Consider the following 17,601-nt stretch of genomic DNA (forward strand, 5'->3'; position numbering starts at 1 on the left):
TGGTTCTCGGCACCACCGTGTGAAACTTTTAAGAGCTCGGTCCTCTTTTCAATGGCCTTCCCGGCCATCAGTGACATAACCGAGCTTATCAGAGGATCACAAGACACCGCTTTCCCCCCTCTGATCCCCTTTGGCTTTCTGAGCTCACCCCTGTTGATAGGAGACATAAAGAAATCCAAACTGTTCCATGGGAATCTCACTTTTTCACTCTATGCGGCACCTTCGCAGTGCAAATTGGAATCGTTTCTCTTTCTTCCTTCTTTCATTTGCAGTTTAATTCTCCTGCTTTCCCCCCACCCCCGCCCCCCGAAAAAAAAAAAAAAGGAAAAAAGAATTCGCAGAAAATTTGGTCTCTGGCCACCACGCGGCCCTGGTTTCTCCGTCGAAGTGGCTCGCTCTGGGTTTTTTATTTTTTATTTTTGTCACATCGCCCCACATGACAGTTTCATCTGGTGCTAATGTGGCCGTCACATGGGTCGGCCCTCAGAATTCCATGCTCATTTACCATTAATCAAATGCATCATTATGAATTGTGTATGCATTTTAGAGCAGACCCAAGCCCCGGCTCGATATGGAAGCGCTTTTTTTTTTTTTCATTCATGTTCAGCAACAAAACTCACATCTGCTGTGAAGATTAATGGCAAGGCCAAAGCGGCATTCTTTGTGTTTGCCTAGCCCAGAAATCAACAGCCCTAAATTACAGGTTGGTAAGCTATGTCCAGGTAGCATTAGTTTTTCCGGATTATTATTATTATTGCTAATGGGGCACTCTAATCACCCCCAGCAAACTGAAGCTGGTAAGAGAGAGGCCAGACGAAGCTGTCGGAGACCACAGTTTCAGCTTCTTAGGGGCCTGGGGTGGGGGTGGGTGTCTCCTTGAGACTGGGGGTTTTTTGTCTTAAATTGCATTTTGGTCAAAATGGGGACTGGCCCTCCTAATTTTGAAGAATTCGAAGTATTTGCAGGCTGAGCTGGGATGAGTGGGGGTGGGGACTGGGGACGGTGTTACCCGCTGGACGCCTTCAGCAATTGTGAACTGTGCTTCCCTGGGACTCATTCCCCAGTTAGGGCTCTGTGGGAGCATTCTGAGTTCCGGAACCTTCCTTGGAGGGCCTGTCTCCTATCGGCTGATGGGGACATGGAGACTCCTGGATGTATAAAAAAGGGTTTTCGCTGGGAATTTACAGTGATCAAAGTCTTTCCTGAGGTCGGGGACCATGTTTCAGGTAAAAGCCTTTTCCTGAGCTGTCACAATAGTTCCAGGAGATGGGACCTGCTGCCTGAGACCGGACCCCAGCCCTGACCCCTCTCTCCCTGCTAGGCTGGGGAGATGGATCTGACTTGAGGTCAGCTCACATTTTGATGTCTAATTGCCAGCAATCCCCAGCACAGATCGGGAACACGCAGAGAAATTGGCCTCCAGGAGCGAGAGAGGTGAGGTGCAGGGGGCTGTCTGTGCTGCTGGCTTCTTTTGTGGCACTGTTTTTTTTTTTTTTTTTTTTCTATTCTCCCCTCCAAGCAGACAGCTAGACAGCTGGGCCTGGATTTTGACTTGGTTGCCCCTCATAGGGGTATAGGGACACTCTTGCCCCCAGGGAAAGGTCTCTGTTGTGAGGCCTTCCTGTGCTGTGCTGGGGCTCATGATATTAGTGAAGCCTGTTAAAAATAAACACCTTTTTAGAGTGTGCTGCTCGTGGTCTGCCCAAGCCCCTGGCTGGCGAGTCTCCAGGAGAGGCTGAGAGTCTTGAACTGCTTGGTGGGCTCCATGCCAGGGTGCTGGATTTGCTCATGTGGCCCCCTGGGCATATTTTGGGAACCGTCCTCCCTTAGAAGACTCTTCCCACCTGGAAGGTCTGGGCCGCTTCCCTGTAGGGGAGTTCAGAGGCACCAGAGCACAGATTTTCAACCCCTCTTCCTTCCTTCTCCTGGTTAGGGATGGTGTGTGTGTGTGTGCACAAAAGTTGGTGCAGAGCAACAGTAGATGGGCTCTGGCTGAGCTGGATGGTGGCTGCCAGTGGAGGGTTCAGTGGCGGGAGATGGTCCCTCCACACACGCAGTGTGTGAGCATGTGTATGGTAGTTGGGGTCTACCCGTGGTCCCCAGGCCAAGCCCCAGGCTCCATTTTTGTCATGCTGGGGCCTCTTTCCCAGTGGGGAAGTGCCTCTAGTGCTGATGTCAACAAGGCTGAGGCTGCGATCAGGAATGGGCAGCTCAAGGCTGGCAGGTGTGACCTCAGAGGGAAGGAACAGCTGGGGATGGTGGGCACTGTTTTCCCTCCCACTCCCATGACCTTTAGGGCCAAGAATGAGGCAGTAGCGTCCAGGCTCTGAGCCCGGGCTTCCGAAGGGCTTAGAAGAAGCCTGTGGGACAGGGCTTTGGGGGTGCCTTCAGCTACTCTGGCTGGGTCTGGGCTTAGTCTCAGAATGACTGGGGATTTCACCGAGTGGCAGAGTCTACTCCATGGCCACGGCTTCTTGGGGACCCTCTTCCTAGGGCTATTCAAGCCTATAACAGCCCTGGGAGCAGGACTCTGGTGCTCAGAATGGTTGTTAATCCATTTAAGGTCACCCAGAGGGGCACCTGGGTGGCTTAGTAGATGAGTGTCTGCCTTTGGCTCAGGTCCTGGGATCGAGTCTTGCATCAGACTCCTTGCAGGGAGCCTACTTCTCCCCCTGCCTATGTCTCTGCTTCTCTCTCTATGTCTCTCATGAATAAATTAATAAAATCTTAAAAAAAAAAAAAAAGTCACCCAGAACCCAGGTCTTTCCAGGTCTGAACCCTGAGCCCAACCTGTGCCAGTGACGCCCCACAATGTCATTAAAGCTGAAAAATGCAGGGCCTTGAGCTTCTGAAGTAGATTTTCTTCGAGACTTAAGGAATAGTCTAATTAAAATACTTACAAACAGGCCGAGGTCTGGTCCCGCTTCGAGCAGCTCTCTCGGGCTTCCAGGCAAATAGCTCTGGTTCCATTGACATTGGTTTTAAAAAAAATTAGAATTTGGGTCACTTTGGTTTGAGGCTCAGTAAGTCAACGTGGCTTGTCTGGCTTTTGTCTGCTACCTTGTTTGCCTCAAGGACGTAGAAGGGTTTCGGTTTATAAAGCATGTGCAGACGTGGCTGTCCGCTGGTGGTGATGTTCTTTCTCTCTGTTTCTGGTCCTTTTTTAGAGAAGCTGGTGAGTCTGGTCTTCTCCATCTCGGGGCCGGTCATTTAAGTGGGCCTGGACCAGGACAATGCCACATAGAAAACTGCCACTGGTGAGTAGAGGTGATAGGTAAACGGATATTATTTGATAGATATTATTTGACATGGAGAGACGCTCACTAGCTCACTAAGTTTGACACCTGAAGCTCATTTTAAATTACAAAAGTAACACATACACCTGGTAAGAAACGGAAACTTGACAGAAGTATTTTTAAAGTCCATGAAATGGATTAATATTTGCACAGCGCTTAGAAGAACAGCGCCTGGCACGTACTAAACACTTCGGAAGTGCTTACTAAATAAAAATATGTGACATTCGAAGTAACTTTCTCTCCCATCCTAGATCTGCGGTCTCCCTCTCTGGAAGCAACCAAGCGAATGGTTTCTCGGATATCCTTCCAGAAATTTTGTGTGCTTGGGTAAGCGTGTGGGCACACACGATCATTTTTAGGCTGTAAAGTGAAAAGAGTAGGTTACAAAGCAGCTTCCAACAGGACGATCCCATTTTTAAAACAATCAGATCAACAAACAAACAAACGTGCATAGAAAATAATCTGGAAAAAAAAGAAAATAATCTAGAATCATGTACACCAAAGTAGTAACAGCAGTTATCTCTAAAAGGCGGGATCGTGAGTGGGTTTTCGTTTTCTTTTTGTCTCCTTTTGCTCACGCTGTTTATAATTCTAAAAATGAATGAAAGGGAGCGTGCACACATAAGCGAGGGGTGAATACGTGGACCTTGGTCCTCTGGTGTAAATGTGTTCTCTGAGGGCTAACGTCCTGGCGGGGGGCCCGGGACTCCCATCACGGGGTCTGCACAGACCACCTCCCATTTGCTGCCTGGGACCTGCCACTCTTGCTGATCCGCATTTGGCTCTGCCGGGTGGCTCCAGGACTCCTTGCGGGGCCCCCTGGATGGGGGATCCAGCCAGGATAAAGTTTCCAGGGCTGTGCTACACACACTTTCTAGCTTTCCCTATTGTTTCTTTTGCTCCCTCCATAGCCCTCCACTGTTGTGGGGAAGAAAACTTCTTCCCTCTGCCGGCCTGGGCCTGGGGTGGGGGTGGGAGGCTGACCTCCCCAGCAGGGAATGAGGGTGAGAGCCATTTGAAGTGAATCTGCTTAGGTGTTCATTCGGGGAGCCCGAGTCCCATGACCTGGGTCCTTGGAACCCGTCGGGGGGACCCCTCTGGATGTGCCTGTGACACACAGAGGCAGGCCAGCCCGCCTCGCTGACTTTCCGGCCTGACTTGATTGAAGCCTTGTCTGAGTCCTGGAGTGGCCAGTGGAGCAGGAGTCCTGGGGGTGGGTCCTGACTGTTTCTGACTCTGAATACAGTTCTGGAGTCAAGCAGACTCGGGCCATGAACCGGGTACTGTTGTTTACCGGCTGAGGCACCTGGGGCACGTGAGTTTGTCTTTCTGAGCCTCGAATTCCTCATCTCTAAAATGGGAGCAAATAGTGGCACCTTCCTCATGGTGATGGCATATCTTCATTCTCAACTTTTGCCTTCAATACAGATTTTTCTGAGCACCTCCTGGGGGCCAAGTCCCTCACCTGACCCTGTGTGGGCTCAGACGTGTAAACCTCTATCTAGGACACCAGATAGAACAAAAGACATGCTTTCCAGGGGCAAAAGCATGGGGAAAGCAGGGGAGGTTTCTCGACGGGTGGACAGGAAGGCCGATATGGTGGGGCTTGCAGTTGGAGAGGAGACCCTAGCAGTGTCCACAGCCCTTCCACGGATAGGACTTCACATATTTCTCACAAAGGCCTTAGAATCTGACTTTTGCTGAGGGGAACGTTAAATTAAACTTATTTTTCAGCCAGGTTGAGTTGGATATTCAGCAGAGTGGAATGTGCTGGACAATAGTGAACAATACTCAGAGTCCAATCTGTCCGGCCTCCTCTGCTCTCATCCTGGGAAACTGGTTGCCCGTTTAGCTGTGAGGCAGGGAGAGCTTGAAAGCCACCTCAAACCCAGCTTTCCCCAGGAGACTTCCCTTCCACTCTTCTGCTGCTGCTGTCCACAGGGCTGGAAAGGACAAGATCTTCGGACAGACCAGCCCCCAACCCTGACTCTGCCATGTGCATGCTGGAGATCTTGGGCAAGCCTCAGTGTCCTTGTCAGGAAAATGGGCACAGCAGCAACACCCACCTTGCCAAGCTGCTGTGAGCATTCCAGATGGTACAACGCACCCACATAATGCCTAGCACATGCCAGGACGTCTGAGGCAGGGCTGGGTCCTCTGCCAGTGGGGCCCCGTGTCTGGACTCAAGACATTCTTCCCCTTATTACAAAGCCACACACCAGGACCTAGCTCATCTGGGACCCACGTGAACCCCGGGGCTCTGAGATATTTCATCCCTCTATTTGGCTTTCGTCTTCCTGACCCCGGCTCAATGTCCCCACCCACCTGCCACCCTGCCAGGCCCCCAGTGAGCAGAGAAATTGGGAACCTGGCAGAGCCGAGGGAGAAGGAGGTTGCAAGGTAGAGGTCAGGAGAGAGAAGGGATGTACCCAGGATGCTGCGACGGGATCTTCCGGGGGTCGGGGCCAACGGCAAAACCTGCCCTGGTGCTCTCTTTCCCCCAGCGCGTCCCAAATCAAGAAGGCAAAGAAGGGTTTGGCTTTATTTTCCTCCCTCCTCTCATCTGTAAAATTGAGACATTACAGTTCCAAAATGGGCTTTGAGCCTGTAGAAATTAATCCGGTCTGGCAGGAGGTCTGCAAATAAACATATTGTTTCGATTGGTGTTGACATTTGGATTGTGAGAAGGTTTGAAAATGTAACTGTAGTTGGGATTTTCCAGCCCATCCAAGTTTTTCCGTGGAGGGGCTCAACAAGCCTTAGCTGGTGGCTGGGTGAGAGCCCTCTTGAAACCCGCGTCGGGCACTGGCTGAGGCCGAAGCGCCCCGGCTCGGAGCCTGCGCCCCAGGGGACAACCTGAGCTCTTGCGTGGGTGCCGTAAGCACTTTGGGATGCAAAGCCTCTGGGGGTGACCGACCTCTCCAGGAGTGACCTTAAAGACTTAGAGCACCTACCATGTGCCGGCACCTTCTATGCGCAAACTCATTTCGTCCTCCGGCCAGGGCTGCGGTGCAGGATTACTCCCATTTTACAGATGGGGCCTCTGGAGGATCTGAGAGGTTAGGTGACTTGCCCAAACCACACAGAAGAAAAGTGAAGGCTCGAACTCAGCCTGTTCTGACTCCCGACGGCTTGCCCTATATCACCTACTTTCTGCCAGGAACTTTCCAGAAGGTCATCTCACCAGTAGAATGGCTCTCTACCCACGGGAAAGGGCTGAGCCTGGACTGAAGGTCCTGGACTGAGTGTTTGGTCATCAAGACGGCTGGTTCCATCCCATTTCTGGACCCCCGTGGAGGGAAGCCCCCCTTTACCCTCTGGCCACTGTGGAAGCAGGTGGCATTCCCACCTCCCCCCTTCACTGCACAGGAGCTCATCCTTCAATGGCCTCTGAGCCTCCCTGCCTCCCCTGCCACTCAGCTCCAGCCTCCCCACTCAGGCCCAGCAGGGAAGCGGCCTGGTTTCCCATGCACGGGGACCCGAGAAAGCCACCTAGTCAGGGAACAGGGACACACGGCTTCCAACCACGAACTCAGGCTGCTGGCCCGATGTCGGCACCGTATTTTTAAGCTTGGTGATTTCTGTACGTGGTGGCTTCTGTGCGTCCCAGGCCTCTCTCCCTGCCTCCTAGCTTCGGCATTGCAAAGATCCCTCTGCAGTGGCGCACTGCTTCTGTCTCCCTCCCAAAGCTCTGGGTCTGTCCCTGCAGAGCAGGACATGGCCGGGAAAGCTCACCATCGGGAGCCTCCCATGTGTCGGTAGTGCCGACTGGCCAGCCTCCAGCCATTTCTTAAGTCCATGCCCCCGCCTGCCTCCCCAGGGGCTATTTCCCCAGGCACGGATGGCAGTCCTCAAGGGCGGGGCCTTGATGTCACCTGGGATGAAGGTCTTCTGGTACCCACCACCCCGCCTCCATACTCTTTGCTGCTTGGGGTGACCGGGAGTGGGGGTTGCAAGATGAGGACCCGGGTCCAGCCCCATCGCCCGGGCTTCGTGTCGAGGTGAGCCCATGCCAGGAAGATGCCTCCTCAGGGGCAGCCCTCCTCACCGACTTCTCTGCTGCCTCCCCCTCTCCCTGGGTGGGGAGTGAGAGGGAACCTCCTGGGGGAAGGACTCACCTCATTTGTTCCCGTAGACAAGGGAAGTCTCTAGCACACAACCTTGAGGCTGAGAGAGGCCTCCTCTTTGCACCTTGCCACACCCTTGTCTCTGGCGCTGCCCCCCAGCCCCCATTCGCTCTGACTCCTCAGTACCCATCTTCTCACATTCAAAGGCTGGAAACCATGACCAGAGGTTTGGGGGCATTGCGTTTGGCCTGACACTGTTCTGGGAGCTAATGTTTGGGCTTGGATCCCTTCTGAATGTTATGTTTTTTGTTTGTTGGCTGGCTTTGCCTTCAGGAGGTGTGAACCTTCGACTGGGTTTGAGTTTCTGGAAACCAGGAAGGTTTGTGTTCATTTCAAGGTTCAGAAAATCACTGTGGTTTTGGGTCACGGTTGGGTTTGATTTGCGTGCTTGATGGCAGCGGAGGCCCGGGGGCTCTGAGCTAGGCCTGAGCAGGGGTCCCCGTGGGATCGGAGTGACAGACACTTGGGGTGTCCCCTGGGAGGGGCTGGTCCTGGGCCAAGCCCACAGGGCGAGTGGCTGAAGTGGAAGGGAGGGGCATGGCACTGGTTCTGGGGAAGTGGAGACAGAGAATTCACTTTCCCTCAAACTTCTTATCACAGAGCATGCCTGGATATGATTTTCGGGGACACAGCAGAGGGGGTTTGTGGGGAAAGCATGCAGCGAGAGCCAGGAGGAGAGTGGGACGGCCCCAGACACTGTGGTGGGAGGGAGCAGCCAGGTGTCTGCACACGCCTGCTGAGTGACTCGGGGCAGCTCTTCAACTTCTCTGAACTCCTTTCCTCATGCCTTTTCCTAAGGTGGTTTTGAGATTAAAGAGGATAATATTTGTAGAAACTCATGGGGGAGGTCAGAATATATTAGGCCTCGTGAGCTCTACAAAGACAGGGCTATGCCTCATTAATCATGTTCTTCCCAAGTTAGCGGAGCGCTTGGCCCTCACGCTCATTCAATGAGCCCTTCTCGAAGCCAGATGGGAACTGGTCGCTCGGTTATTACTGTCAGTTTTAACAGCAAGTCTGTTTCCCCGATTGGAGGTTGGAGCTGGAGTCCTGAACTGCCCTGACTTGCTCTGGAAGGAGCCCTTCTCTCTGGGCACAGCGGTCTTCCTGCAATGGACACAAGCCTTTGGTCACCTCCCAAGGGTGTTCCCCATTCTCGCCAAGGCCTGTCACCTCCTGCCTCCAAGCTGACTTAATCCATTTCCATCCTCCAAGGGCTGGAAGAGTCTTTCTTTGCTAGTCACAAGGAGTTCCCAAAGTGTTTGGGTTTTCAGATTTTGGATCAGCTGGAGGCTGAGGCCCCTTGGTAGAGCGCCCACATGTCCCGGGTTTCCAGCTATAGTCTAAAATCTTCAGGGTCATTGTCCCTGTGAGTGTCAGCCTAATAGCCTTGAATTTTGGTCTGTAAATAATACCGGACTCCACTTACCGACTTTCTTGTTCTGGGCCCTTACTTAATCCTCCCCCATGTCCTGGAAGGTGGCATTATAGCACTATCCCCATTTTATAGACCAGGAAAGTGAGGCTCAGAGAGGTCAAGTCCCCAAGGCCCCTAGTGGCCCAGCTGGGACCCAAAGCCAGGTCTCTGGCCCCCTGGTAAACTCTCCTAGCGCACAGGTCGCAACGAAGGCGAGGACCCCTGAGCCTCTGAGTTGGTCTGTGAACCCGAATCTCCAAGGAGCCTTTCCCCATCTGGAACAGGGAGGGTGAGGACCCCCCTCCCCAACCTCCTCCCCCAAGGTGGCAAGCGGTCTCCAGCCTTGGAAGACGTAAATGGCTGGCTGCTTTGCCGGGCTGGGCCGTCACAGCCTGTTCAGGGGGGCAGGCGGTCCTGAAAGGTGAACTGTTAGGAGCAGAAGGCCTGGGGCGGTGTCCAGGCTGCCTGCCCGCCACCCCGCACCGATTAAGTCGCCCGGCCCCGCTCAATCCCCGGGTCTGTTTTGCCACCCAAACCGCGGGCCTCAGGACGACAGCCACACGCCCTCCGCCCGCGCCCCTCACCTTCCTCCCCCCGGGCTGGCAGAGGAGAACCCCGGGCTCGGTCAATGCCCCAGTGTTCCGCCGACGTCGCCCACGTCAGGGTTACTTTGCCTTCTTCAAATAGGATCTGCTGCTCCCCCCGCCCCCAGGGGGGCTCTACAGGCCCCGGGCCGGCTGGGGTGGGAGCACAGAAGGCCTTTTGTGGCTGACCTGTGAAGGCCCTGGCATCTTTGAAGATGATAAACAACCACTTGAGGAGAGAGTCACGTTTGCAGACGGAAGGACACAATTTAACTTGTCAAAAAACATTTGGGTTTCCTTTCTCACCGGGTTGGGGTGGGAGCAAATGATGCAGCAAGATTTCTGTCCCCTTTCTCCACGCTCTTCTAGATTTCTTCTGCAGCTTCCCTGTTCCTTTTGCCCACCCAGCCACCCACTCAGCAGCGCACGAGGTGTCCCCCACCCTGAGCCTGCCGTCAAGTAGCTCTTGAAACGTGCCCGTGTCTCTCTGTTCCAGGCTCTCCGTTGGCATCTCTCACTGCAACGAGCCTGGCGCCTGGGCTCTGGGTTTCTACTGCTGCTTGCCTTGGAGCCTCATGGGATGACTTTGGTCAACGCCAGTCTGACCCCATTGGCCTGAGTTACCTCACCGACCATCTCCCCCTCCGCCCCCTCTGATTTTCTGCTCTGGCCATGCTGGCCTCCTTCCAGGCAGGTTTCTGGCTCAGCGCCTTTGCAAGCACTGTTCCCTCTGCCTGGAATGCTCTTCCCTCAAAACCCCAGGAGGATCCCTCATCTCCTCTAGGTTTTCCAGAAGTTACCTTCTCAGTGAGACCTTGTCTGTCTACCTCATTTCAAATAGCAGCCCCTTCCTCCAACATTCCCCATTCCCCCTGTCCCCACTGCAGGCTTGATTTTTCTCCATCACCTTGATCTGACCAGAGGTGGATTTTCCACGAAACTGGTGGTGCTTATACCTCAGAGCCCTGCACTAGCAGCTTCCTGACCAAAATTGATATTTATAATTCTTCATTCTTAAGGAGTCTGCCCTTTCCCCCAAACTGTATAAGCTTTAGGCCCCACAAAAGCCCAGATCTGCCTGCCCCTTACCTGTTTTAATTTTTTTATTATGTCTCTCCCTCTGCCATTAAAATACAAACTCCACGAGGGCAGAAGTTTTTATCTTAAAAAAAATTTTTTTTTTTAAAACGGTTTTATCTCCAGGATGTAGAACAGTGGCCACAGACAGAAGGAGCTCCAGAAATGTTGCTGTCTGGCTGTATGTCAGCTCAGGTTCATATGTCATTCAGGGCCTCATGTTTCTTTTAGGATTAAGACCAGCTTCCTGGGACACCTGGGTGGCTCAGTGGTTGAGTGTCTGCCTTTGACTCAGGATGTGATCCCAGGGTCCCGGGATCGAGTCCTGCATCGGGCTCCCTGCATGGAGCCTGCTTTTCCCTCTACCTGTGTCTCTGCCTCTCTCTCTCTCTCTCTCCCTGTCTGTCTCTCATGAATAAATAAATAAAATATTTTAAAAAATTAAAAAAAGAAAAAAGACCAATCTCCTAACAACACTCTCAAGGCTCTGCCCTCTATCTGCTCCCAAATGTGCTAAGATTCCGACTCAGGGCCTTTGCACGGGCTGCTTCCTCCCATTGAGGCTCTTCCTCTCCTCTTGGCCTCCTTGTTCTTCCTTCAGGTCTTGAATGCTGGTCCTGTGTCCCCGGCAGTGGGGCTCTGGGGTCACGTGGCCTCTTGCACCTTGGAGTTTCTCTTGCTAGCGTTGTCGTCACAGTCACATGCCATCTGTGCCATTGCTGGTTTAGGATTTGTTTCCCTTCCAGGACTGTAAGCTCTGTGAGGGCAGGGCCATGCTGCTCTTGGGAGCTGCCATCTTCCCAGCGCAATGTCTGCCATGTGGTCCTTTTCACTGACTCCTTAAATAGCTGATGTGGGAAAGAGCAAAATAAAATCCAGTTGGGGAAAGATGGGAATCAGGCAGTTAATTATCAAAATAAGCAAAATCTCATTAAATCTATGGCGTATCAGAGCTGAAAGAGATGGTCCAGTCTGTAACTCATAGACCAGGTGCCCTCACATCCTGGGAGTTCTATGGAGTGTCCTACAGGTTGTTGCTGCATACATGTAAGTGGGTGTGCATGTGCATGAGTGTGGGCATGTGTGTGCACACGTATATGCAGGTGTGCATGTGCACATGTATGCAACTCTAGGCGCAGGTATGTATGTATGGGTGTGCATGCAAGTGTTGGGGGTGGGGGTCAGGAAGGTGAAAAAACGGGCAAATAGACGGATGTTAGACCCATTCCTACTTCAAACAGAGTCATTCTGCTTTTATCCATTTATATATTGAACTTTGGCTTCTGCTTTTGTTTGAAAAGAAATAAGCCAAAAAAAATTAAATTAAAAAAAAAAAGAGAAGAAATAAGCTCTCTGGGGGGCCTGGCAGGCTCAGTCGGTAGAACATACGGCTCTTTTATTTTTATTTTTTAAAAAGATTTTATCCATTTATTCATGAGAGACACAGAAAGAGAGGCAGAGACATAGGCAGAGGGAGAAGCAGGATCCCTGTGGGGAACCTGGTGCGGGACTCAATTTCAGGACCCTGGGATCCTGAGCTGATCAGGATGAGCTGAGCTGAAGGCAGACATTCAACCACTGAGCCACCCAAGTGCCCAGAACATGTGACTCTTTTTTTTTCTTAAAAGACTTTATTTATTCATGAGAGACACAGAGAGAGAGAAAGAGAGGCAGAGACACAGGCAGAGGAAGAAGCAGGCTCCATGCAGGGAGCCTTATGTGGGACTTGATCCTAGGACACGGGGATCACACCCTGAGCTGAACGCAGACGCTCAACCACTGAACCACCTAGGCTTCCCAGAACATGTGACTCTTGATATTGGGGTGATGAGTTCAAGCCCCATGTAGAGCTTACTTAAAAAAAAACAATTTTGGGGATCCCTGGGTGGCTCAGGAGTTCAGCGCCTGCCTTTGGCCCAGGGCATGATCCTGGAGTCTCGGGATTGAGTCCCACGTCGGGCTCCCTGCATGGAGCCTGCTTCTCCCTCTGCCTGTATCTCTGCCTCTCTCTCTCATGAATAAATAAAGAAAATCTTAAAATAAAAAACAATTTTTAAAAACAATAAGATAAAATAAAATAAAATAGAATAAAATAAAAAAAGTTTCCAACCAAAATCAAATTTGGAAGTGCTGGTCTGATCACACCCCTCCTTCCTGTTTTACAGGTGGGTAAATGAGGCCCAGAGAAGTAGAAGCACTTGCTCAAGATCACAGAATGAATGAGCAACAAGCCCAAGGACTATTCCCTGATGTTCAGCCCACTCTTCCTGATTTGGGCAGAGCTTTGCATCATTTCTTCTGTGACCAGGTGGCCAAGCACCTGGACGTCCTGAAGCTCATGGAAAAGCTCCAGGGATCATGGAGCTTTAATCCCATCATGTGAATCAGGAATCATTTTAGCTGCAGAAGATATGACTCCCCAGATGCACGCAGTAAAAATCACAATGCTGAGCACAAGTGCTCAGGGGAAAATCCCGACACAGAACACTAACCTGCCTTTGACTTTTTCAGTTGATATTATTGTCTGGAGGTGCTTCTAGCAAACCTATAGCAACAGGCACCAAAGGTTTAGAAAAATTTATGGGGGCAAAACTGAAAAGGGAACTAACTCTGTCCATTAGTTTCATGGTGTCAGTTTATGTGTATGAATATGAAAAAAATTAAGAGGATTATTTCTCATATACTTTGATGCTGGAACAAATGCCTCCAGCCAATGGGGTCTTGGGGGGGGGGGGAGAACCATTGTTTTTCATCCTATAAAAATAAATTTTTATTTGTTCTCTGATTACAAAAATAATAGGTACACCTGAAGAAGTAGAACACTATAGAAATATGCACAACTTAGAGAGGGAAGTTGTTTCAATATTGTTCTCCCCCCAAGCAGACTCGTTAATACTGACTTGTATTCAGACCTACTAAGTGAGTGCCAGGCACCGGGAGGGCAACAGTGAACAAACACAGATGCCATCTGTGATCTTCCGGAACTCATAGTTGAGTGCAGAAGAGATATGAAATCATCACACAACTGTAAAAATTCAGTTGTGTTTTGCATTTAAAAGGAGACATACGAAGGCACGAAATTGGAAAAGAGACCTTGATGAGAAGGCTTGGGAAAGCTTTGTAGAAGGAGTCACAGTGGAGTTTGGGACCTGTTAAGTATGCGAAGATGGGAGGAAAGAGTGATCAAGGAAGAAGAAATGTCTATGCAAAGGCCCTGTGGCAGGAGGGAGAAAAATCAGTGTTGTCAGAGTGACTGGTTCATGGAGAGGCAGCAGAGGCATCTGGGGGGGTCTGTGAAGATCATGGCCGAGACTTTGTCCTAACAGTAAAGGAAGCCATACTCTTTTAAATAAAATTGAGTGTGACCAAATTTGCACCTGCTATCAATCCTTTCTCATCGTGTCTTGGTGCACGTGTGTATCCACTCATGCTTTGACTTGTGGAAGCGAAATATTTTACTGGCTCAGGTGGACAGCTTGATCTAGGGCCTCAAACAACAGCCCCAGTTTCTCTCCATCTCTCAGCCTTGTCCTCTGTCCCGCTGGCCATTTCCGGGCACCTACAGCCCCAGGTACTTACACACCCTCTTCCCACCTGCATCAGTGTGAAAAACAGGGCCTGCCGGTGGGTACCAACCCCTGAGCCAATCACCCATTAGAGGAATGCGATGCTCTGATTGGTCAGGCCCAAGTCACGTGCCCCGGGGGTAGGGCTCGGAAGCACGTGTGCAGAGGAGCACCCAGCCTGGCAAGGACCACATCCCTGTGATCAAAGTCGGAGGAGGGTTATTTCTGGGATTAGGGGGTAGGATTGACTGAGGGGGCACAGGGCATCTTCCGGGAGAGCTGGAAATGTTCTATATCTTGACTTGGGGGTACCTACACGGGTGTGTATGTACCCAAACACCTGTTGAATTGACACTTGAAGATGTACACACTTCACTGTAAGGTATCCCGACATTTTATGTATTTTATTTTTAAAAAGATTTTCTTTATTTATTTGAGAGAGAGTGAGCGTGCGTGAGAGCATGAGCGGGAGAAGAGGGAGAGAGAGAGAGAGAGAGAGAGAGAGAGAGAGAGAGAGAGAAGCAGACTTCCCGCTGATCAGGGAGCCTGATGTGGGGCTCGATCTGGAAATTCTGGGATCATGACCTGAGCCGAAGGCAGACGCTTCACCGACTGGGCCACCCAGGCGCCCCATATCCCAAGATTTTAAAAGTACCCGTTGGAGCACACGGAAGAGGATGTTCCTGGAGAAAAACAGGACACTGTTACCAAAAGAAGGGTGAACGGACGTTCCCTATATCAATATATACGTATGTACAGATAACACATAGATGACTTTTAACATAGTGTGGACACCACAGTACCCCCTCTTATGTCATAGTTTTTGCTTGACGAATCTAGAGGGTCTTCCTACGATGTCTACCACTTTATGCCATAGATTTCATTTCAGAAGACCTTTATTAGGCAGATGAGCTTAGCTCTTTAGCACTGCTTGCAGGAAGGGGCACCCCAGAATCTTGCTGGGGACCAGCGCCCTGAAACAACCCATTGCCTGCAGAGGGCTGGCACTTGCATGGTGGAAGACCTTAGGCTTTGCTTGCAAGTTGGCTTTGGCTCCCCAGAACTGGGCCCCTTTCTCTCCTCTGGGAGTGCTCGCCTCTCCCCTTGGACTCTCCTGTTTTGCCTCTCTCCAGTGTGCCCAGCTAAAGGGAGTACATTCTCACTCATGCTAGGTTGGAAATGACTGGTAGCTTCTAGAGTGCCTCTTTGTGCAACAAGACACCTGGTTTTCTCTTTCCAGCTAGAACGGTGATACTGCTAAAAGAGGCTCTCCCAAAATACAGGGGAATGGTTGGAAATAGGACTCTGGCTCCAGGTACCGGGACTGAAGTCTCATCTTACTGTTGGCATCTTATGACCCTTGGGCCATGGGCATCTGTGGTCCCTTGGGCATCTTATGACCTCTCTGCACCTTGCTTTCTCCTCTTCTCTGGAGAGGATAGCAGCAGAGAAGGTTAGAGTGCCTGACACACAGTAGGAGCTTTATACGCGTTGGTTGCTACAGGATGGTGCTGCCGGCTGCCCTTGGGAGTGCGTGGGAAGTAGGAGGGGGTGTTCCCAGCTGGGTGGGACAGAGGGGTCCCCTCTCCTCTGGTTCTGGCCCACCTTGGTGTCCTCTTTTTCAATCCTCTGTCTGGTTTCCTCTGCTTTTATTCTTTCTTCCCGGGGCATCTTTTCCTTGCAAGGAAGGGACTGCTTTGGGCTGTTCCCGGGGAGGCTGCAGGAGGCTGCCCTAGTGTGATGGCCTGAGGGCCTGAGGTCACGAGTACCTGAGGAGAGGTGCCCCAGGTGTCCCCTCTGTTACCCTGTGGCCGGCCAGCTGTCCCCACTTCTGTTTCTGTTCTTCTGACTCAGGAGGCCCCCTGCCTGTCAGCATAACTGGTGAAGAGAACTCAGGCCTTGAAATCAGAGAGATGTGAGTTCAGACGTGGAAGGAAGGTGCTTCGCTTCTGAGGGGCTCTGTTTCCTTGGTGGGGAGAGGAGGCCCACACCGTGCCCGGCAGGGTTGGGGGCGTTAAATGAGGTCACGTCTATGTGGCCGGCACACAGTAGGCCTTCACCTTTAGTGTGGGCTTGGTCTTTCTCTTCAGCCTGACTGATGAGATTTACTTGGCAGCCATGTTTGGGGTGTGTGGTCCAATTTACTGGGGGACAAGGTAGGGGGCGTATCCATTTGCTCGGGCTTTCAAACCAGACACCACAGGCTAGGTAGCTTAAACAACAGAAATTAATTTTCCCACGATTTTGGCAGGGTGGGTTTCTTCTGATCTCTCCGTGTTTTGCAGACGGCCGTCTTCACACATGGTCTTCCCTCTGTGCTTGTCTGCGTCCTGCCTGCCTCATGTAAGCCCCACCCAGTAGGGCCTCGTGTTACCTTGCCTGTCCCCTGAAGGACAGGTCTCCACATACAGTCACATTCCGATGTATGGGGGTTAGGACTTCAACAGATGAATTTCGCAGAGACCTAGTACTGCCCACTACGGAGACCTTGGACCAAAGCAGCTCCCCTGTCCCTCCCTCAGCATCCTACCTCCTTGCTCTAGGCCTTGGAGGGTTTTGAGCTTCCAGAGTTCCCTCTCTTGTGCTCGCTTGGGCAGCGCACACACTAAAATTGGAAAGACACAGAGGAGATTGGCATGGCCCCTGCATAGGGATGACATGCAAATTCATGAAGTTTTCCATATTTAAAGACAAATTTCCCTCTCCAAGTGGGCTTATCGCTAGGGCAGAGGCTCCTCTTATTGGCTAGCTTGTAGGTAAGAGCAGAGCTTAGCCAAAGCCACTGGGATGGGCAGCAGGGAGGACGGCGACCCAGGAAGGAAGGTCACTGGCCGGGGCAGGTGTCTGGCCGTTGCAGAAGCTACCCATGCTCCTGGGGTGGTAGCAGCACCCGGGCTGGTCCTGGGCTGATCCCGGGCCCAGCCATTTCCTATAGGGTCTCTGTAAACCTGACTCTGCCACGTTGCAGGCTTCCAGATGCCAGTCCATTCCCCACTTGCTAGGCTGCCAGGCCTGGGTGTGGGGCATCGGGGAGGAGATGGGCAGACCGTATTTAGTGAGACGGGCAGACTGGCAGTCATCCCCACGGAGCAGGGTGGGATGGCATGAGTTTGAAGCTAATCTCATTAGCAGCCACATCCTGCATCTCCCCAGGCTCTTCCCCGCCCCCGCGGCCCACAGCTCAATGCCCACTCCTGGGCAGAAGGCAGACGAAGCATGAGCACGGCCCAGGATTGGCACCGATCTCTGGACCTCAGAGACGCTGCCATGGCCATTCTTGCCATCCAGGACAGGTCCTGCAACTGACTCACTCTGTGCCGAGGGCAAGAAATTTGAGTCTCTGTGAAACCATTTCCTCTGGATGTGCAATGGGCCATACTACAGGATCCCATGACTAAAAAGGCCTCCCAGTCTCTATGGTGATTTCTGTGCTAGGAACACATGTGTGCCAGCTTATGCTTCAGCTGAAGCACACAGTGCTTATTGCATGAGATGGGGCCTGGGGGGTGAGGGTCAGGGCCAGGTGGAAACACT

At 51.8% G+C, this 17,601-nt stretch overlaps 1 long non-coding RNA gene and 1 other non-coding gene across 2 annotated transcripts; both read left to right on the forward strand.

Moving 5' to 3' along the window:
* The first annotated feature begins 1,093 nt into the window (after positions 1 to 1,093).
* Positions 1,094 to 13,832, forward strand: LOC140613310 (uncharacterized). The gene is made up of 3 exons (XR_012014461.1): positions 1,094 to 1,226; positions 3,168 to 3,257; positions 12,667 to 13,832. It is a non-coding gene; the product is annotated as an uncharacterized lncRNA (long non-coding RNA).
* A 2,816-nt stretch (positions 13,833 to 16,648) lies between these two features.
* Positions 16,649 to 16,755, forward strand: LOC140613678 (U6 spliceosomal RNA). The gene has a single exon (XR_012014570.1). It is a non-coding gene; the product is annotated as a U6 spliceosomal RNA (small nuclear RNA).
* The last annotated feature ends 846 nt before the right edge of the window (positions 16,756 to 17,601 follow it).

This window comes from Canis lupus, chromosome 21 (genome assembly GCF_048164855.1).
Source record: "Canis lupus baileyi chromosome 21, mCanLup2.hap1, whole genome shotgun sequence".
NCBI classification, from domain to species: domain Eukaryota; kingdom Metazoa; phylum Chordata; class Mammalia; order Carnivora; family Canidae; genus Canis; species Canis lupus.